Below are 26,351 nucleotides of genomic sequence, written 5' to 3' on the forward strand. Positions count from 1 at the left end.
CGATCCATGCTCGATACTTCTTGTACTGGTTCCTTTATGAAGAAGACTATTGAATTCAGGTGGGATCTTTTAGAAAGAATTAAACACAACTCTGAAGATTGGGAACTCGACGAAGGTAAAGAGTCAGGTATTAAACTTAAGCTTGATGGTGTTAAATCTCTTATGAATACCGATGCTTTTCAAAAGTTTAGCACTAAATATGGACTTGACTCTGAGATAGTAGCCTCTTTTTGTGAATCATTTGCTGCTCATGTGGAACTCCCTAAGGAGAAGTGTTTTAAATACCACCCACCTATTAAAGAAGGAATTAAAGAACCGGTAATAGCTAAAGATGAAACTATCATTTATAATGTTGATCCAGTTGTTCCTACTACTTATATTGAAAACCCACCTTTCCCTGTTAGGATAAAGGAACATGCTAAGGTTTGAACCGTGGTCAATAGAAGTAATATTAGAGCACCTAAACCTACTGAAGAAATCAAAGTAGAACTTGGCATTGCTATGGTTAAAGATATCTTGGTAGAAAATGTAGATGGGCATGTTATTTACTTCTGTAATGAAGTTGCTAGAATTGCTAAACCTGATGAAAAAGATAAACATAGACCTGTTGTTGGCATGCCCATTGTCTTAGTTAAAATAGGAGATCATTGTTATCATGGTTTATGTGATTTAGGTGCTAGTGTGAGTGCTATTCCTTTTACCTTGTATCAAGAAATTATGAACGATATAGCACCTGCTGAAATAGAAGACATAGATGTTACTACTAAGCTTGCTAATAGAGACACCACCACACCACTTGGGATTGTTAGAGATGTTGAAGTCTTGTGTGGGAAAATAAAATATCCTACCGATTTTCTAGTTCTTGGTTCCCCGCAAGATGAATTTTGTCCCATTATCTTTTATAGAACTTTCTTGAACACCGTTTATGCTAAAATAGATTGTGAGAAACAAACCGTAGGTGTTAGTTTTGGTGATGAGTCTCATGAGTTTAATTTTTCTAAGTTTAGTAGAAAACATCATAAGAAAGAATTGCCCAATAAGGATGAAATAATTGGTCTTGCTTCTATTGCCGTACCTCCTATTGATCCATTAGAACAATATTTGCTAGACCATGAAAATGATATGCATGTGCATGAAAGAAATGAGATAGATAAAATTTTCTTTGAACAACGACCTCTGCTTAAACACAATTTGCCTATTGAAACTCTAGGAGGTCCACCTCCACCTAAAGATGATCCTGTGTTTGAATTAAAACAATTGCCGGACACTTTGAAATATGCTTATCTTGATGAGAAAAAGATATATCTTGTTATTATTAGTGCTAACCTTTCAGAACATGAAGAAGAAAGATTATTGAAAATTCTAAAGAAGCACCAAGCTGCTATTGGATATACTCTTGATGATCTTAAGGGCATTAGTCCCACTCTCTGTCAGCACAAGATTAATATGTAACCTAATGCTAAACCCGTTGTTGATCACCAACGATGTTTAAATCCTAAAATGAAAGAAGTGGTAAGAACTGAAATACTGAAGCTTCTGGAAGCAGGTATAATCTATCCCACAGCTGATAGTAGATGGGCAAGTCCCGTTCATTGTGTCCCTAAGAAGGGAGGTATTACTGTTGTTCCTAATGATAAAAATGAACTTATTCCACAAAGAATTGTCATTGGCTATAGAATGGTAATTGATTTTAGAAAATTAAATAAAGCAACTAGAAAATATCATTACCCTCTGCCCTTCATTGATAAAATGCTAGAAAGATTATCTAAGCACACACACTTTTGTTTTCTCGGTGGATATTCTGGTTTTTCCAAATACATGTTTCACAATCTGATCAAGAGAAAACCACCTTTACTTGTCCTATTGGAACTTATGCTTGTAGACGTATGCCTTTTGGTTTATGCAATGCACCAGCTACCTTTCAAAGATGTATGACTGCTATATTCCCTAATTTTTGTGAAAAGATTGTTGAGGTTTTCATGGATGATTTTTTCGTTTATGGAACTTCTTTTCATGATTGCTTAAGCAACCTTGATCGAGTTTTGCAGAGATGCGAGCAAACTAACCTTGTCTTGAATTGGGAGAAGTGCCACTTTATGTTCAATGAAAGTATTGTCTTGGGACATCAAATTTTGGAACGAGGTATTGAGGTGGATAAAGCCAAAGTTGATGCAATTGAGAAAATGCCATGTCCCAGAGATACTAAAGGTATCCGTAGTTTTCTCGGTCATGTTGGTTTCTATAGGAGATTTATTAAAGACTTCTCTAAAATTTCTAGGCCTCTTATAAATCTTTTACAAAAAGATGTTCCATTTGTTTTTGATGAGGATTTTGTAGAAGCTTTTGAAACACTTAAGAAAGCCTTAATTTCTGCACCTATTGTTCAACCACCTGATTGGAACGTGCCCTTTGAAATTATGTGTGATGCTAGTGATTATGTTGTTGGTGTTGTTTTAGGACAAAGAGTTGATAAGAAATTAAATGTTATTCATTATGCTAGTAAAACTCTAGACAGTGCCCAAAGAAATTATGCTACTACTGAAAAAGAATTTTTAGCAGTGGTGTTTGCTTGTGATAAATTCAGATCTTACATTATTGATTCTAAAGTGATTGTTCACACTGATCATGCTGCTATTAAATATCTTATGGAAAAGAAAGATGCTAAACCTAGACTCATTAGGTGGGTTCTCTTGCTACAAGAATTTGACTTACATATAACTGACGGGAAAGGAGCTGAGAACCCCGTAGCTGAAAACTTGTCTAGGTTAGAAAATATACTTGATGACCCCCAACCTATCAATGATAGCTTTCTTGATGAACAGTTAGCTGCAATAAATGTTCCTCATAACACCCCTTGGTATGCTGACTATGCTAATTATATTGTTGCTAAATATATACCACCTAGCTTTACATATCAAAAAAAGAAAAAAATTCTTCTATGATTTAAGACATTACTTTTGGGATGACCCACATCATTATAAAGAAGGAGTAGATGGTATTATTAGACGTTGTGTACCTGAGCATGAATAGGGACAAATCCTACGGAAATGTCACTCTGAAGCTTATGGAGGGCATCATGTGGGAGATAGAACTGCTCACAAGATATTGCAATCTGATTTTTATTGGCCTGCTCTCTTCAAGGATGCCTGTAAGTTTGTTTTATCTTGTGATGAATGTCAAAGAATTGGTAATATTGGTAAGCGTCAGGAAATGCCTATGAATTATTCTCTTGCTATTGAACCATTTGATGTTTGGGGTTTTGATTACATGGGACCTTTTCCTTCCTCTAATGGGTATACACATATTTTGGTTGCTATTGATTATGTTACTAAGTGGGTAGAAGCTATTCCAACTAGTAGTGTTATTTTCCCAAGGTTCGGAGCCCTAGATATTTAATGACTGATGGTGGTTCATACTTTATTCATGGTGCTTTCTGTAAAATGCTTGCTAAGTATGATGTTAACCATAGAATTGCATCCCCTATCATCCTCAGTCTAGTGGTCAAGTTGAACTTAGCAATAGAGAAATAAAATTAATTTTACAAAAAATTGTCAATAGATCCCGAAAGAATTGGTCTAAGAAATTAGACGATGCACTTTGGGCTTAGCGAACAGCATATAAAAATCCCATGGGTATGTCTCCTTATAAAATGGTTTATGGAAAAGCTTGTCATTTGCCTCTTGAGTTAGAACATAAATGTGGCACCCCGGCTCAGAGAAACCGGAACACCCCATATTCCAACCCAGAGATCAAGTCTTGTGGAATACGGCACTGCTTGACATAGAACAAATCAGCTCTCATTACAAAGGATAAGGGATACAAAGGTCTGATGTTACAATGGATCACATCAGCACGGCGACACTACGCCTGCTAGGGTAGTTCTATGCTAGCAGCAGAACAAATCATAGCAGCGGAAAACTTCTAGCAGCGGAACAACAACGAAGGTGGTGAACTCCACTCCACAGGGACTCTAGCTGGGACACGATCTAGCTCGCACGCGCGGTAACCTCGACAAGCAATCAATCAATCATGGGAACACCTGCAATCTGGCATGACACGTCAGTTCAGTACATTGAATGTACTTCCAAGCTCACAACAACCAAAAGCATCAATGCAAGACAATAGCATAGCATTAACAGGTTAATTAATGAGCAACTGCTATGATGTTGAAACAATAACTAAGCAAGATATGATACTACTAGAATACTGATGAACCAACATCTCGAATCACATGAACCATCTCACACTTGGCTATCTCGCCAAGCAATAAATCACCTCGATCACCTCGTGATCAATACCTCCACGTGATCACCGCATGACCACATCACAAACTGAATGATCATCCACAAGATCAACCCAATATCCTCATCAACATCCTGCAACTGATACTGCTCACATATCAACATATAAATCACCTAATAAGTCATTCCATCATGTAAGTGTTGATCAAACGGTGTGACCTAGTACGAACTTGTGCCCATGACTGATGACGCGGCTATCGATAGATTAAACACACTCTGCAGAGGTTAGCACACTGTACCCACATCACAGAACCCATGGCCTCGTACTCCCATTCGGGTGGACCAATGGTGTTCCGACAAAACCAATCTTCTGCCATGACACTCTCCCGGACACTCTGAGCAACTCCCCTTTGCGATCAGTCCAGGGTGGCCCCGATGTCACCTCGTGACACCCAACGGCCACCATCGTGGCAAAACAAAACTGGTCCCAAACGGGGACAAAAGCGCGCAAACAACTCGGGCACACAACGTTATTACGGCCTACCGGGCGAGGGCAGCGCGCGTGCATAACCTTCCCTAGTTGGAGGCACCGGCGAGAGGCATGACAATAGACCGCATTAGGGCCCTTCATTAAAGGCAAATGTGGTTGCACTGGAAAAGCCCAGTTCGGTGGCACCTGACCAACGAAATGACGGAATTTTTCCCCAAAGATAGATCTGTGATAACTGATACTTCGATATCATCTATCAACCTGTAATCCTAGTCATAGAAATATCCAACAAATAATCTAGATAAAGTCATAACCTAATACTCCAAGGGTAGCATAACAACTAAGACCATGATGAATCCAAGAACCATGATACTACTAATCCAATAGCAAGATCAAAATATTAACCTAAGATCCTCATGATAACATCATATCCAAAATAATACTGCAAATCATAATACCACCATGAAAATAATATAAGCCACTAATAATCCAATGGCACATGCCATCCTCATAAGCTGCAAAATATTAGTCCTAGAACTCCAAGCAACATCATGGCAATAGCAAGATCAAAATATTACTTCGAGAAATGCCATGAACAAGTCATATGTAGCTAATTCAAATTTTAAGCAAGTTTAAATAATTAAACCATGTCATTGCATTGCAATCATGCAAATGGAGGGTGTGGCTTGCCTGGGGTGGAGGGATTCACCGGGAGGAAGTGCGAGAAGCTCGCGGAAAGAATCGCTGGAAAACATTCTCCCTCGGAGGAGGCTGAATAAGGGCAAGGGCATAATGGGCATTTCAGAATGTTAGCACATAGTGAAAATGATTCCATCGGAACGGGCTCGACAGGACGAAGAAGTGGGATTTGGAATCACATGAATCGAAGTTGTGAGCAAAGAGTTATAAAGGTTTTTCTGCCAGGGACCTATCTATAAATAAAATGCTCACAAATTGGCCCCTGACTGAAAAACAGAAAACGCATATCAGGGAGTACGCTTTCTCGCCGAGAAAGCGTATTTTTGTCAAAGAAGAAGTAGAGTACGCTTTTGGGATGGGAAAGCGTATTCGCGCAAAACCCGCGTCCACTTATCCACGTCAGCGCCCGGGGTCAACTCCCGGTTCGACAGATGAGTGAGGCCGCGGGGCCTGATGGCAAGCTGGCGGGGCAAAGTCGTCTTCCTCGCGCCAGCCCACGAAGCAGAGGGAGGCCGCTGGTGTCGGGCGGCGATTGCTGGTGCCATAGTGCACCTCCGGCGACGCTCTGGCTATGGATGAGCTCAGCGTTGCCAGGCGCATCCAACGGTGCCATCCACGGTCGGAGAGGTGGATCGAGGCGATGACGGCTTTGGCGCCGGCGGATGGTGGTAGTCGGGCGAGGATGGAGTCGAGGCTATGGTGCTTCGGCGGAGGAGGTGAAGGGCTGTGGAGCTCCGCCGTGGTTGAGGGAATGTGATGGAGATGGAATGAGGAGGAGAGGAGGTCCGGCTGGCTCCGATTTGAGTAAAGGCCGGCGGTGAGGTTTCGGCCATGGGGAGGGGCAGTAGGAGCTCTGGTGATGATTTGAGAGGTCCGGCTGGCTACTGGGAGTGAGAGGGAGTGGCTGGTGAGAACGAGAGGGCTCGGGGAGGGTTTATATAGCTGAGGGGAGAGGTGCCGCACTGGCGGCCACCATGGATGCGTGGCCGGTGCTCCGGACCACGTGGGCACGCGCGCGAGCTTTGCAGTAGGTGATGGGGGCGGAACAGGGGAGGTTCATGGGGCAAATGACGACACCAGGAAGCATAGGGAGGAAGAGACGAACGCAGACAGAGCCATGTCAGCCACTGTGTGCTTGTGGCCGTCGCTTTGGATCAGTCCAGCGAGCAGATAGCAGGGGAAGGGGGTCCAGAGGAGTGAGGTGGAAGAAGGAGGAGGGTGGTCGGCACCAGAGGACGCGCGAGGATCGCCGGAGAGAGGGGCCCAAAGCAAAAAACGACGTTCTGGACACGGCCATAGCGAGCCGAGCATGTGCGTAGGCAAAATCCAACATGGTCACCACGCGACATGGCACGCACAAGAAGCAATGGGATGGCAAACCTTGTCTGGGGTGTTGTCTCTCCACCCTGGAGACTGTGGAAAGTGAAAGCTCGAGAGAAGAGGCTCTATAGCGAAGTGAGGCTTCGAGGAAAGTTTGTTGTAGCAAACTTGGCTGCAATGTTGTGCTCAACAGAGAGGGGCTAGAGGCCAAATATAATATCGGGGAGGTTTAAAAGGACTATGATGCTGGGGTTTTGGAGGTAAATGGACCAAAATTCAATATAGTTGCTTTGTAACAGTAGTTTTCGTCCAGCAAAAAAAGTAGGATGATGCTCTCACATGGAGTTTCCACTTGCGCTAAAATTTGGTAAGGCCTTATGATTTGAACATATAAAGATGCTGTAAAAAAATTATACCATTTGAACGTGCCAAAATGGTACATCCTTCACAGACATCCTCTCTGTCCAGAAACTTGGAATAATTTTGGAGAGAAAATGGCTTGCTGAGATGATCACAAATTGATATTGGTAGGAGCATGATCTGGTAATTTTTCAGAATTAATGAAGCAATATAAAATATACTTTCTTCACAACCTGAAAATATTGACAGAATCAAACATTTGAAGGTGTGCTCACATAGTTTATGTGATGAGGCTGAAAATTGGAGGAGTGTGATGATATGAGCACATGAAGTAGTTTGCAAAATTTCAGCTCATTTGGATACTCCTAGCTAGTACTTCCTTCACAATGGCTTCTGTCTGACAGAAACTTTGAAAAATTGCTGAGGAAGATTAACTAGGCAAATGAAGTTGAAATTTGGCATGAGGCAATTATTTGGATGTAATAGCATTCCCAGAAAGTTTGGGAGGAATCAAGAAAAGATAGGTGGCACTTCCTTCAAAGGAGACCACTCTGGACAGAAATGAAGAAATAATATTGGTGGATTATTTTGGGCTAGGACAAGAAAGTTTGGACATATTTGGGGCATATATGATCCAAACAAATTATGAGAATTATTTGGGAATTTTGTGGAAGACAGAAATATAGGTTGCTTCACAACCTAGGGCAAATAGGGTTATTCCTTTAATAGAAAAAGGAATATTCCTGAAAAAAGAATTTAGGGATGGGCCAGGATAGAAATGACATGAGCTTGGGAAAGATTTGAGACTGATGAGTCACTTCAGAGAAGAAATGTGGATGATCTCCCAGGTTTCAAGTCCACAGAACCACTCCAAAAAGAAAATCAGACCAAAAAAACAAATAAATTAAAAAGTAAAAGAAAGGGCCAAAAACCAGGGTGTTACAAACCTTCCCCCCTTAAGGAAATCTCGTCCTCGGGATTTGGTTGCTCAGGGAACAAGTATGACTTGAGGACACCGTTTCCAACTCTGGTATCCATTTCCTTTGAATGTTGTTCCTCCTGATTTTCATATGATCTGATTACCTTGCTCAGGGTGGTTTGCTTCACCTTTGCCAAATCCTGACGGGTTTTTGCTCATATCCCAAATTCTTATGCTAATGTTGATTCTTTCATATCTGCGGCGATATCCAAAGGATCTGAGCATAATTTCCTTTTGTTATGAAAACTTTTTACTTTAGCCATGCGGTTGCTCAAACAAATGCATGTCTTCTGGGTTCAATCAATTGTTGAGGATCATGGCCATTCTCCTGATGAGATCTGATTGCTCGTAGGTGGTATTGACTTATCTTGATCTGTTTCTTTGGCTCGAGTAGGAGAGATGTACCAAAGATTCGACTGCCTTCTGCCGTGAGCAACATAAAGGGGTATGGATTTATAGTTGTATCATACCTGAAACTATACCGTCTTGAGACTCGCCTGACAGGGGTGCTGGCGAAAAGATACCTTTTTGATGGGATTTCTATGTACTTGGTTCCGTCAGTGAATATACCTGGTCTGAGCGGATTGTTCGGCTTTTGACTTACTCATGCGGTCGGTATACACATCTGTGGTAATAGGCTGTGAGATGCTTTAACACTGCCGCTGAAGTCAAACTGCTGAGGTTGCTAAGGAATTTTGGATCTGACAGAATAGACTTGGACATTCCGCACTAACCATTCTAAGCGGGTTAGCGAAATGTGAAGTCCTTGTATAACAGAGTAGGCCGCTGAGATTATGTCTTTGTGGATCCATATGGAATCATGGCCTCCAACTGACTCGGTTATCTAGACCTTGATTGTTGCGCAAAATCATCATACCTTTGTTGTCATTCTCACCCATGACGGTCATGATTCTATTTGTCAGGATACCTTGCTAAAATATCTTGGCCACACATGTCCTTGATTCTTCATGCAACCACGAATGGGGTTCGTGCAATATTTTTGGCATTATTCCTTGTGCTTGCTTTCTGACCTGGGTCTGTACATATATGACATATATTCTAGGCTTGTAGCTGTACAGAGCTCATTGTTGAGGCCAGTCAGCTCATTGTTGAGGCCAATCATACAAGAGGGTGACAAGGTTTCATGAGATCTCCTTGTCAGGTGCAGAAAATATTGGCCTTGGTGACCATTGTCAAGACTGTTGATTCTTTCTTAGGTATATCTGCTTGATCATTGTCGTATTTTGTATCAGTGACTGGTATGACCGGGGATACACGCTCACCATATGTAAGAAGAATATACCATCAAACACTCGATCCTTGCGGTAGGCATATGTCTGGACTGATTTGTGCTTCTGACAAAAATGATGCGGTTCTGATTCTTGAGTTGCGCTGTCATATACTGCCAACTCACAGTGTAATACCTGACGATGGTGCGTAGTGTTGTACTGATGCAGTCTGGGTGTCTTATGTGGGAAGCCATCCGAGTAGCTTGCCGAAGAAGACTCGATACTTTATGCTCGAAACCTTTGCCACAGTGGCGTGTTGGAGAAGTCTGGGTTCCGTACCTGAGAAGCTTCTCCTCCGGTCTCTTGTTGAGAAAGATTTCATTACTTATGTCAGAAATCTTTATCGAGGTATCTTGCTGTCCAAGCCTTGGTATCTTGGATCAGAAACTATCCACATATCATACTGAGGAAAATTGAGGAGCCTTGCATCATAAGTTTCTTCCGATAGCGTGTGGAGGAAGACTGAGTTTCTTATTCCCAAAGCTTCATACTGTGATAGGAAGACTGAAAGACATACACACACCCATAATATTTTGCAGCTGGTTACTTGCATGAGAAAAATTGTTTGTCTGTCTTCCTTGATCATAGCACATTCTGGATGTCTTTTGGAGTATAACATATTTCAAGTATCATGCATTGCAGAGCCAAAGCTTTGTATATGATTCCTACCTTTGGATGAAAATATACCATTGATCCTACACCTGACTTGTCTTCCTATTGGCTTGACCACTATTGTGTGAGGATTAAGTACTGATGTAGACCTGATGTGTTTAGCTAAGCTTCTTCCATATATTTGAAATCCTTATTGCCTCTTCGAGTCTGGTGACGGTTGATGAGAAATTTCCATAAGGGGAAATAAGGTAACACCGAGGGCCCAAAAAGAAAGAAGGAAAAGAAACAACTCAACTAAACAAAAGCACACAAAAACAATCAATTCACACACAAACAAAGTCACATATTAATGTGTGGAAGGATTGGTGTAAACACCGCTACACCAAGAGTTGGCTTATCAAGGTAGCATCCTTGACTAGCTCGGAAGTGAGGACGCACTTGATAACCATGTAGCGGGACACGAATGTCACGGCCACATTATTATCAAGCGGACTGAAGGAATCCGCACTCGTCCAAGGAATAGGATAGCGGGGAAAACTAAGTCTGCTGACATTGCCCTTTCTTGATGACTAAGATCATTAAGGGTTGCCAACACGACGAGATAAAAGGCATGATTCGAGGCAGAAGCATGTCTACCACCGAAACGATAGGTGGGGATAAAGAAGGACATCGGTGCGATACCTGAGCACCATTTTTGCAAACAATGTTGGGATCACTTGGCATCACTTCGCTGGGACAGAGGTCGCCAAACACCGAAGAATAGGCACAAAAGGAAACTGGAGGGATGAAGAGGCTGGGCTGTAGTGGATCCGAACCGATACCAGCTACACTCACAAGATAAACCGTTAGCAACAAAAAAAAGGCTATATGCATGCTATGCAACAAACAAATGCAGCAACCAAATGCAGAAAACGGGCTAGACTCTATACTACCGATTTCTACCGCTCGCGCTGACTAGGGCATCCTACAGCCAGACCTGCTCTGATACCAAGTTCAGTGGCACCCCGGCTCAGAGAAATCGGAACACCTCGTATTCCAACCCAGAGATCAAGTCTTCTGGAATACAGCACTGCTTGATATAGAACAAATCACCTCTCATTACAAAGTATAAGGGATACAAAGGTCTGATGTTACAATGGATCACATCAACACGGCGACACTACGCCTGCTAGGGTAGTTCTATGCTAGCAGCGAAACAACGACGAAGGTGGTGAATTCCACTCCGCATGGACTCTGGCTGGGACACGATCTAGCTCGCATGCGCGGTAACTGAGGGAGTCCTGGATTAAGGGGTCCTCGGGCGTCCGGACTATGTAACATGGGCCGGACTGATGGGCCGTGAAGATACAAGATAGAAGACTCTCTCTCGTGTCCAGGTGGGACTCTCCTTGGTGTGGATGGCAAGCTTGGTGTTCGGATATGAAGATTCCTTTCTGTATAACCGACTTGGTATAACCCTATTCCCCTTCGGTGTCTATATAAACAGGAGGGTTTAGTCCGTAGAGGCAATCATAATCATATAGGCTACACTTCTAGAGTTCTAGCCATTACGATCTCGTGGTAGATCAACTCTTGTAATATTCATATTCATCAAGATCAATCAAGCAGGAAGTAGGGTATTACCTCCATAGAGAGGGACCGAACCTGGGTAAACATCGTGTCCCCTGTCTCCTGTTACCATCGACCTTAGACGCACAGTTCGGGACCCCCTACCCGAGATCCGCCGGTTTTGACATCGACATTGGTGCTTTCATTGAGAGTTCCTCTGTGGCGTCGCCTAGAAGGCTCGATGGCCCCGTCAATTATCTACAACAATACTACCCTGAGGGAGGCTTTCCTCCCCGGCCAGATCTTTATGTTCGGTGGCTTCGCACTGCGGGCCAACTCGCTTGGCCATCTAGAGCAGATCGACAGCTACGCCCCAGGTTACCAGATTAGTTTTGGAAACCTGGACTATGTCGCTGACGTCCGAGGAGACTCGGTCTTCCAAGGATTCGCGACCCCAACCTCCACTCTGGCCTTAGATCCGGAGCACGTCGTCAGGCCCGAAGACGGGCTTCCTGAGCCCGCCGGACTATCTGCGGCCATTAAACCCAGTATGGGAGAGCCGGATGTAGTAGCGTCGCTGGCAGCCATCACGAAGCCAGACCCTTCTCTGGACAGTGGCTCCGAACCCTCGGAGTCAGCATCGTGTGAGTTCGGCCAGGGAGTCTCCCCCCCCCCCCCCCCCGCCGTACTCCGCGGACTCTCTTCTTTGTGGCCAAACCTCGCTTTTAAGCGAGGCTCTGGACTTAATGCGATCCCTTGTCATTATAGAGAAGCAACGTCCGAACTACGCCCAGCCTGGACTAGGGGCTGAGAGCAGGGAATTTTATGTCCCATCCACCACCCACTTCATAGCCACTGTCGAGGACTTAACCGACATGCTCAATTACAACTCCGAAGACATCGACGGCATGGACGACAATGCCGGAGAAGAGCAGGCCCAAAGCCCGCCGTTTACCGGGCGCTAGACGGCCACCCCCTCGTATGACATGTACATGGTGGATACACCCAAAGACAATAACGGCGATAACGAGAAGGACCCACTCGAGGATAAACCTCCTGAGATACAGCCAAAGCGCCGACGTCAATGGCGTCGCTCTAAATAACGTCGTGAAAAAGACAGCAATACCAGCACAGGAGATAACAATACTCCGGACGATGCCGAAGACAGAGAAGACCCCGACGAGCCAATTGCCAAACAGGATGATCGGGAAGATGGGCAGGTCAGCCCTGATGAACAGGCCGCAAACGAAGACTCGGAGGACAGTAATTATCTCCCACTCTCCGAGGATGAGGTGAGCCAAGGTGACGAAGAATTTATTGTGCCTGAGAACCTCTCGAGCAGGAGTGCTTTAAGCGCCGGCTAATCGCCCCTGCAAGGAGCCTGAAAAAGAAGCAGCAGCAGCTTCAAGCTAATCAAGATCTGCTCAATGATAGATGGACTAATGTCCTGGCAGCCGAGCAATACGGCCTCGAGCCCCCAACCAAAAGTTACCCGAAGCGCAGATCGCTACTTCAATTCGATGATGAGGTGCCGGAGCCCGTACCATCAACGCGTAATGCGACCGACCGACCACCGCGTGGCCGGGACAAAGCGGCAACTCAAGACGAACACCAGCCCGTACCACCTCCCCGTAAGGGCAGAGACACGACAGCTCGGGGTCATACATATGACCTGCGACAGGACCTAGACAATAGAGCAGGTCAGACCAGATCGATCTACAGATCACGGGGGCGTGCCCTGACGTGCGACGACGGCCATCTAGCCGAACATGACAAACACAACCATGCCCGAGCCGAACACCGCAGACGAACTCCATCCAAGCTACGTTGCAACTTGGCCCGATATAGAGGCGCCGCACACCCCCTTTGCTTCACTGATGAAGTAATGGAACACGAATTCCCGGAAGGGTTTAAACCCATGAATATCGAATCATACGATGGAACAACAGATCCCGCAGTATGGTTTGAAGATTTCCTTCTCCATATCCACATGGCCCGCGGTGATGACCTCCACGCCATCAAATACCTCCCACTAAAACTGTCGGGGATATACCCCGCAGTATGACCCGGCCGGGAGTATGACCCGGCCGGACTTGGCGCTTCATCGTAACCCGACGGAGGATTGGCGACTCATGAGCCTGGCGACTTAAAGATGGCCCCGACGGTGGGTCAGATAGAAGACTAGGCCCAAGGCCCAGAAGGCCGGCTCATGTGATGATGGGCAAGCTTAAGAAGAAAGGGATGACGAATATTTCCTTTACGAGGAAGCAAAACCCGGACTTGTAATTAACTTGTAAGAGAAGATAGACTAGTCCTAGTCCTACTAGGACTCCACATGTAACCCGCCCCTCTAACTTATATAAAGAGGGGCAGGGCTCCCCAAGAGGGACAAGCAACAAGAAATAATCTCTAGGGCTAAACACCGAGAGCAGGAGCCGGCGACTCTCCCGTGATCATAATGAGACCTAGCCTCAAACAGCATGTAGGGTTGTTACCGGATGATGTTTCCCGGGGCCCGAAGCTGTCTAAATCCTCGTCTTGTGTTGCGTCTCTCGATTCCGCTCAACCCCTCTCAAGCTACTACATAAATGCGTTGGCCTCGCGACTAAGTCCTCACACTAAGGACATCTGCCGTGACAATTCAATGACAAAAACTAAAGGGACCAGTGCGGCACTGGCTAAACAGCCTCCCAGAGAACTCCATTGGCAGCTGGGAAGACTTGGAAGATGCCTTCCGCGATAACTTCCAAGGTACATATGTCCGACCTTCGGAGGCCGATGACCTAAGTCACATCATCCAGCAGCCCGGGGAGTCAGCCAGAAAGCTCTGGACTGGGTTCTTAATTAAAAAGAACCAAATTGTCAATTGTCCGGACGCCGAAGCCCTCACGGCCTTTAAATATAGCGTCCGAGATGAGTGGCTCGCCCGCCACCTCGGTCAAGAAAACCAAAATCCAAGGCTGCCCTTACTGCTCTGATGACCCGCTTTTGCGCAGGAGAAGACAGCTGGCTCGCTCGTAGAAGCAACAACACCGTTGATCCGGGCACTTCCGATGTTCGAGACGGCAACGGCAAGCCACGACACAATAAACACAAGCGTCGAAATAATAATGAAGGAACGCAAGACACGGCGGTCAACGCCGGATTCAGTTGTTCCAAACCCGGTCAACGGAAAAAGCCATTCAAGGCAAACAGAGACGGACCATCCAATTTAGACAAGATACTGGATCGGCCCTACCAGATTCATGGCACCCCCGTTAAACCAGCCAATCACACCAGCTGTTGGGTCTTTAAACAAGCCGGCAAGCTTAATGCCGAACACAAGGTGAAGGGGCCGCCCTTTGACAGCGATGACGAAGAGACTTGCCAACCGAACACCGGGGGTCAGAAGCAATTTCCCCCTGAAGTAAAAACAGTGAACATGGTATACATGACACACATCCCTACAGGGGAGTGCAAGCGCGCGCTATGGGACGCCGACGCCATAGAGCCAGTCGCCCCAAACTTAAGCCAACGGGCAGCCTGCCCGATCACTTTTGATTGCAAGGACCGCCTAGCCAGTATCTGTCACTAAGGTTTGGCAGCTCTCATCCTCGATCCAATTATCGATGGGTTCCATCTCACGAAAGTCCTTATGGACAGCGGCAGTAGCCTTAATCTACTCTACCAAGACACTGTCCGCAGAATGGGCATTGATCCTTCAAGAATCAAGCCCACCACAACTACCTTCAAGGGAACAGTATCCGGCGTAGAGGCTCACCGCACGGGCTCAATTACATTGGAAGTCGTTTTCAGCTCGCCGAACAACTTCCGAAGCGAAGGCTTGACCTTCGATATTGTCCCGCTCCGCAGTAGCTTCCATGGACTACTCGGGCGTACCACTTTTGCTTGTTTTAATGCGGTCCCACATTACGCCTATCTCCAGCTTAAGATGCCCGGTCCACGCGGCGTCATCACGATAAACGGAAATACAGAATGCTCCCTCCGTACAGAGGAGCATACTATGGCTACTGCGGCCAAAGTACAAAGCGGCCTTATCAAGCCGCGCATCTCTTCGGCCATCAAGCTGCCGGTCTCTATTAAACAGGACCGATCAATCTCACCGCTTGATTAGCAGTTCGGCCTCCGTCGTCCGCCCCATATAGCCGCGAAGTTTGTACCGTGCATACATAATTATGCACTTAAAATACCCTGGTCATCGGCGGAGGCACAATACGGAGAGACCTACAATGTGGTCCGAACTTTCATAATCTTTTTTCCTTTTTCTAAATATTTTTTATCTTTTACCACAGGTGACTCAAAGCCTGGTCATCCTACGGACTCTTTCTGACTTTTGGCTTCATATAAATAACCAAAGGCTATTCCGGCTAAGGAGTCCTTCGCCGATGCAAGGCAGCGCAGACATGCGACCGGAGGTCCAAATGATTTTTGTAAGACCGCACTCTTTATTTCAAACCTGTAAAGTGCCTTTTTCCTCAGCCTTCGACCCCCGGCATGTCAAATAGCCCGGGTAGTGGCGTTATAATCTGTAAGATTGCGTTTGCAATCAGATTTCAGTGAACATAACCCATATTCAGTATTCGCTTTTTCTACGAGCTGAATTTTGCTTCTTCGGTTGTTTCACGCACGCACCTCGGCACAAATTGACAGGGGCTCGATACGGCAACATATGAGTTGCCGACAAGTCCGAACAGCTTTTTAGCACACTTCGGTGTCACGAGTTTGGCCTTATATGCATCAGCTCCGAATCATGTCTTTGGTCAATAGTTGGGTTGCCCAGCTCCTGTGCTTACTACCTTATGTTCCGCCCTATCGGTTAAGGTAGTAAAGGAAGAACTACTGCGATTGTGTTTCCGGTTCATCTGGTCAAGCACCTCAGTAGAGAAAGCCGAAAACTGACTGTCATGATGTGGCGAGAGCTGGTCAACCACTCGATGACTCATCGGAATCCTTCGCGATTCCTTTAGTATGACACGAAGGACCGTTCTTCAGGTCACCTACGTAACGCACCGTATTCGGATAATCGCGTACATACCAGGGGCTATATCATATACCCACCGTCAAACTCCTATGGCTAAGTGAAAGTGTTATAGCCCTATAGTCCAATTGCCTAGTTCGCCGCATTGACACCTCCTTCATGGACCAAGACGTTGGGTCAAGGGTGATCAAGTGCTTTTCCGAACACCCCTGTATTATATGCGAGGGGGCCGAAGCCGACGACTGGTAAACTTTCAAATTATACAAAAACGGCCGCATAGGAGGAACCAAAACTTTCAGGCAAAATTATAAAAAACATAGCCTTAATATATCATAATATTGTTTTTACAATTTCGGTACATTCACTCGAACATCATATCCTTCGAGCACTGACCCTCTATCAAGCAGGCACCTTCTAGGACATCCTCAAAATAATGCTCTGGCATGTGATGCTCCTTGCCCTTGGGTGAACTCTTCGCTGCAATATCGGTGGCCTTCATCTTCGCCCAATACGTCTTGACGCGGGCGAAGGCCATCCGTGCACCTTCAATGCAAGTTGACCGCTTAACAGCGTCGATACGCGGCACCGCATCAACAAGTCGCTGCACCAAACCGAAATAACTATTCAGAATTGGCTCCGTCCGCCACAGCCGGACCACGACGTCCTTTGTTAGGTAACGTAGCAATAATTCAAAATTTTCCTACATGTCACCAAGATCAATCTAGGAGATGCTAGCAATGAGAGAGAGGGAGTGCATCTTCATACCCTTGAAGATCGCTAAGCGGAAGCGCTACAAGAACGCGGTTGATGGAGTCATACTCGCGGCGATTCAAATCGCGGAAGATCCGATCTAGCGTCGAACGGACGGCGCCTCCGCGTTCAACACATGTACAGTCCCGGGACATCTCCTCCTTCTTGATCTAGCAAGGGGAGAGGAGAAGTTGAGGGAGAACTCCAGCAGCACGACGGCGTGGTGGCGATGGAGCTCGTGGTTCTCCGGCAGAGCTTCGCTAAGCACTATGGAGGAGGAGGAGTTGGAGGAGGAGAGGGATGCGCCAGGCAAGGGGTGCAGCTGCCCTCCCACCCCATCACTATATATAGGGGGAAGGGGAGAGGGGGCCGGCCCCTCTAGATGGATCTAGAGGAGGAGGCGGCGGCCAGGGGAAACCCTAGATGGGTTTGGGCGCCCCACCCCCTAGGAAACTTGCCCCCCAAGCCGGGAGGGGCGGCTGCCCTAGGGGTGGCGCCCCCACCTCTCCTGGTTACGTGAGAGGGGTTGGGAGGGGTGCACAGCCCCTTAGTGGGCTGGTTTGCCCCTTCCCCTTGGCCCATAAGGCCCCCCAACGCTTGTCGGGGCCTCCGAAACCCCTTTCGAACATGCTGGCCATAGCCTGGTACCCCCGGAACAATTCCGGACTCCAATACCCTTCGTCCAATATACCGATCTTCACCTCCGGACCATTCCGGAGCTCCTTGTCATCTCCGGGATCTCATCCGGGACTCCGAACAACCTTCGGTAAACACATACTATTTCCCATAACAACTCTAGCGTCACCGAACCTTAAGTGTGTAGACCCTACGGGTTCGGGAACCATGCAGACATGACCGAGACACCTCTCCGGCCAATAACCAATAGCGGGATCTGGATACCCATATTGGCTCCCACATGTTCCACGATGCTCTCATCGGATGAACCACGATGTCGGGGTGTAACATCCCTAATTTTCAATTTGGAATGTCATACATTAGATCATCATTACATATCATATTTTATTGCATTTTGGCAAATCCTCGAAATCCAAGCAACTCAAGGACCCTCGGAGAGAGTTGGGGATTTACCCGGTTTTCATATTTAATTTTTATCAAATAATGAAACGAGGATTTTTGGTTTTAATTATTTTTCACTCCGAAAAATATTTCATATTAAAATATATGAGAGGAGAAAATATGACTTCTCCAAAATAATTGAAATATTGGATGAAAAATATTAAAATCAAATTTTCATTTTATTCGGATTTTATTGCAATTTTATTTGTATTAGTAAAATTGCACGTTTTCAAAACAGCATTTTAGGGCCAAGAAAATGTTCATCCCGTTCTAATTATTTTAATTAGACGATGAAAATTTGTTTTGGTATTTTTAGATTTTGATTTATTTTTCTAGGATTTTTTTTAGTTTCGGCGGAATTATTTAAAAAAAAAGAGATCCCGCGCCCGACTGGGCCGAGGCCCAGCCGAGCCAGGCCGGCCCATCCCCATCATCGTCTCCCACCTGAAGACCGAAGTCGCGCCGCCGCCCGAGTCCGGGAGGACCACGTCGCCCCGCCGCCTTATCCCTCCCCCAAGCCACATCCCCCCAACCTATATATACCGCCGCCGCCGCCCCGTTCCCCGCCACCCCGACCGGAGCCGCCGCCGCCCGAAGCCCCGACCGAGCCGCCGGAGAAGCTCGACGCCGCCGCCGCGGGAAGCCGCCGCCCCGATGCCGAACCCCGCCGCCTCACCCGCCCCTCGCCGCCCTCTCCCGAAGCCCGCAGGAGCCCCGCCCGACCCCGCCGGAATCCCGCCGGACCGAGGTAGCCACCGCGCCGGTTTTTGCCGGAAAACCGATTCGGTTTATTTTGAAACCCTAGGTTTATTCTTTTTATAGATCAGTTTATTTTTTCGGTTTAGTTAGTTAGTGAACGTTCGCCGGTCCGTTCGTTTTAACGAACATGTTCACCGTTTAGTTGCCTTTTAACGAACGTCCGTTCGATTAACTGTTCGTCAGTTTTCTTTTTCGTCGGATTTTCCGCGATTTTTCCCGATCGCGATTTCCGATCTGTTTTTCGTTTTAGTTTATCTTTTCGCTCGTTTATCGGAATCAGGCGATTCAAGCGCCTAGAGTTTTGTCTCGAAATTATTTTCCCGTTTAGCCAACTCAAACAAGTTTTTGCTACTGTAAAATTTGACCTAGATCCAGATTAGTAAACGAAGCTTGTTTCTTTCGCCGTTTGACTTTCGTTGCTTCGTTTGATTTGATTCTTTTTGCAAACTGGAGTTCTTACGTTGAACTTTCTGGTTAGATATTTTATTTGAGTTTTACTTGTGCATTAGTTGAGTGCTTACTGTATGCTTGTTTGTTTGCGATAGAGTACCCGGAGTGCGCCGCTTGCTACTTCGAATCTCTGGGTTTCACGGATCATCAGCAAGGCAAGTAACACTTTGATCATACTTCTTTTACTACCCATTTTATTGCATTAGATCAACCCTCAAACATTGCATGATTAGGATCTAATTAAATTGTGGGTTCTGGGAAGTAGATGAGGTAGTACCTATTGCCCTGTTTATTATCAAACCCTTGGGAGTTACTTCTACGTTTGCTTATATCGTTATGCTATGCTAGTAGACGTGGATTGGGTTTGAGTGTTACCATGACAGATGTGAGATTGTTAATTAATGGTTAAACTTAAGGTGGCAACTAAAACACACATCTGGGTGGATTGAGGTACCTGGGTATTCCAGGATTGCCTGTTTTTCTTTGGACCGCCACCCAGGCTCAAAGGGATCATGAGATTATTCATGCTAGAAACTTCCGTGTGCAGCCACAAGCTATTATGGGCTCTAGCATAGTTGAGTAGGTCGTGTGAACTCTTACAGTGGTAGACTAGCAGATGTAGGGGATGTAGGTGGTACTGTCTACCCATTCGTAAGGTGCAAACACTTCTGAAAGACTGTGTCTCGGTCATCCGTTTCTCAAACACCATGTAGTGCGAGAAATCTAACGGAGGAGATCGAGTCTTGTGGGGAAAAGTGCACAAACCTCTGCAGAGTGTATAAACTAATCATGGTTAGCCGTGTCCCCGGTTATGGACACCTTGAGTATCTAGTATCTGGATTATCATGTGAATCTCATCATGTTACTTTAATTAATTTTGTTGGGTTTTGATGATGATACTTAATTGGGATTAAGAATGCTGTCAACCATTCTCAATGTTTAACAACCACCATGATAGTTAAATAAAATTTATTCCTTTGCAGTAGGGAAAAATTGGCTTTTCGCAAAAACTGTAACCATAGAGCCTTCTACCAGCCATATATGCATGTAGTATAGCATTATTCTGTTCATTACTCTCTATGTGTTACATTGCCAGCATATTCCATGTGCTGACCCGTTTTCGGGCTGCAACGTTTCATGTTGCAGACTTTTCACACGACGAGTAAGGTGCCTTAGGTCATGGTCTTATACTCAGTGATGCCGTTGGAGTTGATGGACTCACTTATCTTCCAAGTCTTCCGCTGTTATCGTTTTAGATGGCCTTAAGCCATATTTGTCATACTTACTTCTCTCTTGAGATACTCGATGTAATAAGTGTGTGATTGCTACTCTGTTATAAATCCTCCAAGTACTGTGCGTGTCAGCATTACTGATCCAGGGATGACACTGGTGCACGGTAGATCAGACTGTTTGAGGTCTGGTCGCTACAAGGTGGTATCAGAGCACACGCTGACTGTAGGACACGACCACTAAGCTTAAACCCTAGAACACTACTCTCTTCTCATTTCTGACTCCTCTCCATTTTCTACTCTTTTAGGAATGGCGGATGCAAGGAACAAGTTCATGCAATCGGATGAAGATACACCTTTTGGACGACACTTGAAGGAAGTCACTAAGTACCTGAACATCGGAATACCAAGCTTCACCGGGACCTACAACGCCACACTACCAGAAGAGGAGCGCTGGAAGATTCAAGTTCAAGTTCCAGGAAGGACGTTTACGCCAGTCACTGAGCCTATAGAGTTTTCCTTTGATGCACCAACCTGGAGTTTAGGGAAGAGCATGGCAGCCCACATCACTATGGGACGCATTGGAGAAGTCTACCACAGGGAGCTTAAGGATACTATTTATCAGATTTGTGGACGCCGAGATGAGCAATGGGAGATGATCAGCACCAAGAAGGATGGATCAATTGCAGCTTTCATCCAGGAGCAAAACCAACACATTCGTCGCCAGGAGAACCAGATGTGCGCAGACATGATAGATCTGAAGAAGGCATTGACCAAGATCACGGAGTTGGAGGAAGAACTCAAGGCTACACGCGAGGATTATATGGAGGAAATCGTCGCACTGGTGGAGAAGAATGACGACCTGATAAAGAAGATCGGAGTATTCATGGGAGACCCAGCACCAGGAGGAGAAGATGATGATTGCGCTTGCCCGGATAACTACATCATCATCGACGACACCGACTCGGACCCCAGTGAAGATGATTTTGTTGATGAAGCTGGAGCAGATATCATGGAGTCTTCGACCGAACAAAATTTCTAGTAGACCACCATAATCAGTAGTAGTATTCGCCCATGTATATAGTATAGTCCGAGCAATTTGTAACGATAGTTAGATCGATTGTATGCCTTGTTTGAATTGATTGAGTGATATTGATTGTGTTTGTCTCATGAGCATATGGGTAGTGTTTTCTCTCTAGACCTCATTCTATTCTAAATTCTCATCTTTTCTAAACCTATCAGATGCCTCCGAGACGCAACACCGGATTTGTTTTCCCACCGGAGATCACTCAGTTGATTCAGCAACCGAATTCCCGCAAAAGATTTGGAGGAGATTAAGAAGCAGATTAAGGAGTTACTGGATAAAGGCTATATTCGCCCAAGTTCTTCACCTTGGGGATCGCCAGTGCTTCTAGTGGAGAAGAAGGATGGATCGTTAAGGATGGTTGTTGATTATCGAGGACTGAATGAAGTGACCATCAAGAACAAGTACCCACTGCCGATGATCAATGATTTGTTTGACTGATTGCAAGGAGCTAAGGTATTTTCCAAGATCGATCTGCGATCGGGATACCATCAGTTGAAGATTCGAGAGCAGGATATAACTAAGACGGCTTTTACCACCAGGTATGGGCTATATGAGTATACCGTTATGTCATTTGGTCTGACTAACGCCCCTGCCTATTTCATGAACCTGATGAACAAAGTGTTTATGGAGTTTTTGGATAAGTTCGTCGTAGTGTTCATTGATGACATTTTGGTCTACTCAAAGAACGAAGAGGAGCATAAGGAGCATTTGCGTTTGGTACTTGAGAAGCTCAGAGAACATCAGTTATACACCAAGTTCAGCAAATGTGAGTTTTGGCTGAAGGAAGTTGGATTCCTCGGACACGTTATATCCGGAGAAGGAATAGCAGTAGACCCCACCAAAGTTGACACAGTAACAAGCTGGGAATCACCCACGTCAGTTGGAGAAATCCAGAGTTTTCTTGGACTCGCAGGATACTACCGGAGATTCATTGAGAATTTCTCGAAGATTGCAAAACCCATGACGGAGCTGTTGAAGAAAGATACCAGGTTCAATTGGACTGAGGATTGTGAAGCTAGTTTTCAGGAATTGAAGAAACGTTTGGTTACATCACCAGTGTTGATTTTTCCGGATCAGCGCAAGGATTATGAAGTTTACTGCGACGCTTCACGTCGAGGACTTGGAGCAGTGCTGATGCAGGAAGGAAGAGTTGTTTCATATGCCTCACGACAGCTTAAGCCCCATGAGCTGAATTACGCTACGCATGATTTGGAGTTAGCAGCCATAGTACATGCGCTAAAGACATGGAGACATTTTCTCATCGGAAACCACTGTGAGGTGTACACGGATCACATGAGTTTGAAATACATTTTCACGCAGAAGGAGTTGAATCTCAGGCAAAGGAGATGGTTGGAGCTCATAAAGGATTATGATATGAGATTGCATTATCACCCCGGAAAGGCTAACGTAGTAGCAGACGCGTTGAGCCGCAAGAGCCATGTCAACACACTCATGACCGGAGAGTTACCGAAAGAATTAGCCGAGGATCTTCGCGAGCTATGTTTGGAGATAGTTCCGAGAGGCTATGTAGCAGCATTAGAAATTCAGTCTACTCTGATGGATAAGATCAGGGAAGCTCAGAAGACTGACAAGGAGATTGCCAAGATAAAGGAGAACATGAGCAAAGGAAAGGCCAAGGGATTTCGTGAGGACGAGCACGATACCTTATGGTTTGAGGACCGCGTTTATGTGCCTAACGACCCCGAGATTAGGAAGTTGATTCTGCAAGAGGCCCATGATTCACCGTATTCGATTCACCCAGGAAATACCAAGATGTATTTGGATTTGAAGGATACTTTCTGGTGGACCGTAATGAAGAAAGATATTGCGAAATATGTAGCAGTTTGTGATGTATGTCAGAGAGTGAAGGCAGAGCATCAGAAGCCAGCAGGACTGTTACAGCCACAGCCGATACCCGAATGGAAGTGGGACAAGTTAGGAATGGATTTTATCACTGGATTGCCAAGGACTCGTTCAGGCTATGACTCAATATGGGTTGTAGTCGATCGTTTAACGAAAGTAGCTCATTTCATCCCAGTGAAGACCACTTACAGCAGTGCTAAGTTGGCAAAGATATACATGACCAGGATCGTATGTCTGCATGGAGTTCCGAGGACCATTGTATCAGATAGAGGAACCCAGTTTACTTCAAAGTTTTGGAATCAGTTACATGAAACTTTGGGTACCAGGCTAGAGTTCAGTACAGCCTTTCACCCACAGACAGACGGACAGACCGAGAGAGTCAATCAGATTTTGGAAGATATGCTGAGAGCTTGTGCGCTAGATTATGGATCTAGTTGGGACGACAATTTGCCGTATGCAGAGTTTTCTTACAACAACAGTTATCAATCCAGTTTGAAGATGGCCCCTTTCGAAGCTTTGTACGGAAGGAGGTGTAGAACACCATTGTTATGGGACGAAGTTGGAGACCGCCAGTTGTTTGGACCAGATTTGATTAAAGAGTCTGAACGGAAGGTGAAGTTGATTCGCGATAGACTCAAGGTAGCCCAATCCAGGCAGAAGAGCTATGCGGATTCTAAACGCAAGGAGACAGTTTACGAAGTCGGAGACAGAGTTTACCTACGAGTATCACCACTTCGAGGAGTTAAGCGCTTTGGAGTTAAGGGAAAGTTAGCGCCACGTTTTGTAGGACCATACAAAGTTTTGGAGCGTATGGGAGAAGTTGCTTACAAGCTGGAATTGCTTGAAGGATTGTCAGGAGTTCATGATGTATTTCACGTTTCCCAGTTGAAGAAGTGCCACGCAGAGATGGCTGAGATACCACTGAGAGATACGGTGCCATTGGAAGCGATTCAGCTGGATAGTGACTTGACCTATGAGGAGAAACCAGTTAAGATTCTTGAGTATGCCAGCCAAGTCACTCGCAGCAAGGTTATCAAGTTTTGCAAAGTTCAGTGGAGTCACCATACTGAGGACAAAGCCACCTGGGAGCGAGAGGAAGATCTACGGAAAGACCACTCTCACCAATTTTCTAGCCAACCCGAATCTCGAGGGCGAGATTCCTCTTAAGGGGGTAGGTTTGTAACATCCCAAATTTTCAATTTGGAATGTTATACATTAGATCATCATTGCATAGCATATTTTATTGAATTTTAGCAAATCCTCGAAATCCAAGAAACTCAAGGACCCTCGGAGAGAGTTGGGGATTTTCCTGGTTTTCATATTTAATTTTTATCAAATAATGAAACGAGGATTTTTGGTTTTAATTATTTTTCACTCTGAAAAATATTTCATATTAAAATATATGAGAGGAGAAAATATGACTTCTCCAAAATAATTGAAATATTGGAGGAAAAATATTAAAATCAAATTTTGATTTTATTCGGATTTTATTGCAATTTTATTTGCGTTAGAAAAATTGCACGTTTTCAAAACTGCATTTTAGAACCAAGAAAATGTTCATCCCGTTCTAAATATTTTAATTAGACGATGAAAAATTGTTTTGGTATTTTTAGATTTTTATTTATTTTTCTAGGATTTTTTAGTTTCGCCGGAATTATTTAAAAAAAAAGAGATGCCGCGCCCGGCTGGGCCGAGGCCCAGCCGAGCCAGGCCGGCCCATCCCCGTCGTCGTCTCCCACCTGGAGACCGAAGCCGCGCCGCCACACGAGTCCGGGAGGACCACGCCACCCCGCCGCCTTACCCCTCCCCCAAGCCACCTCCCCCCTCCAACCTATATATACCGCCGCCGCCGCCCCGTTCCCCGCCACCCCGACCGGAGCCGCCGCCGCCCGAAGCCCCGACCGAGCCGCCGGAGAAGCTCGACGCCGCCGCCGCGTGAAGCCGCCGCCTCGACGCCGAACCCCGCCGCCCGACGCCCCATCGACCCCGCCGCCTCACCCGCCCCTCGCCGCCCTCTCCCGTAGCCCGCCGGAGCCCCGCCCGACCCCGCCGGAATCCCGCCGGACTGAGGTAGCCACCGCGCCGGTTTTCGCCGGAAAACCGATTCGGTTTATTTTGAAACCCTAGGTTTATTTTTTTTATAGATCAGTTTATTTTTTCGGTTTAGTTAGTTAGTGAACGTTCGCCGGTCCGTTCGTTTTAACGGACGTGTTCACCGTTTAGTTGCTGTTAACGAACGTCCGTTCGATTAACTGTTCGTCAGTTTTCTTTTTCGTCGGATTTTCCGCGATTTTTCCCCATCGCGATTTCCGATCTGTTTTTCGTTTTAGTTTATCTTTTCGCTCGTTTATCGGAATCAGGCGATTCAAGCGCCTAGAGTTTCGTCTCGAAATTCTCTTTCCGTTTAGCCAACTCAAACAAGTTTTTCTACTGTAAAATTTGACCTAGATCCAGATTAGTAAACGAAGCTTGTTTCTTTCGCCGTTTGACTTTCGTTGCTTCGTTTGATTTGATTCTTTTTGCAAACTGGAGTTCTTACGTTGAACTTTCTGGTTAGATATTTTATTTGAGTTTTACTTGTGCATTAGTTGAGTGCTTACTGTATGCTTGTTTGTTTGCG

The sequence above is a fragment of the Triticum aestivum genome, chromosome 1D (genome assembly GCF_018294505.1).
Source record: "Triticum aestivum cultivar Chinese Spring chromosome 1D, IWGSC CS RefSeq v2.1, whole genome shotgun sequence".
Lineage (NCBI taxonomy): Eukaryota > Viridiplantae > Streptophyta > Magnoliopsida > Poales > Poaceae > Triticum > Triticum aestivum.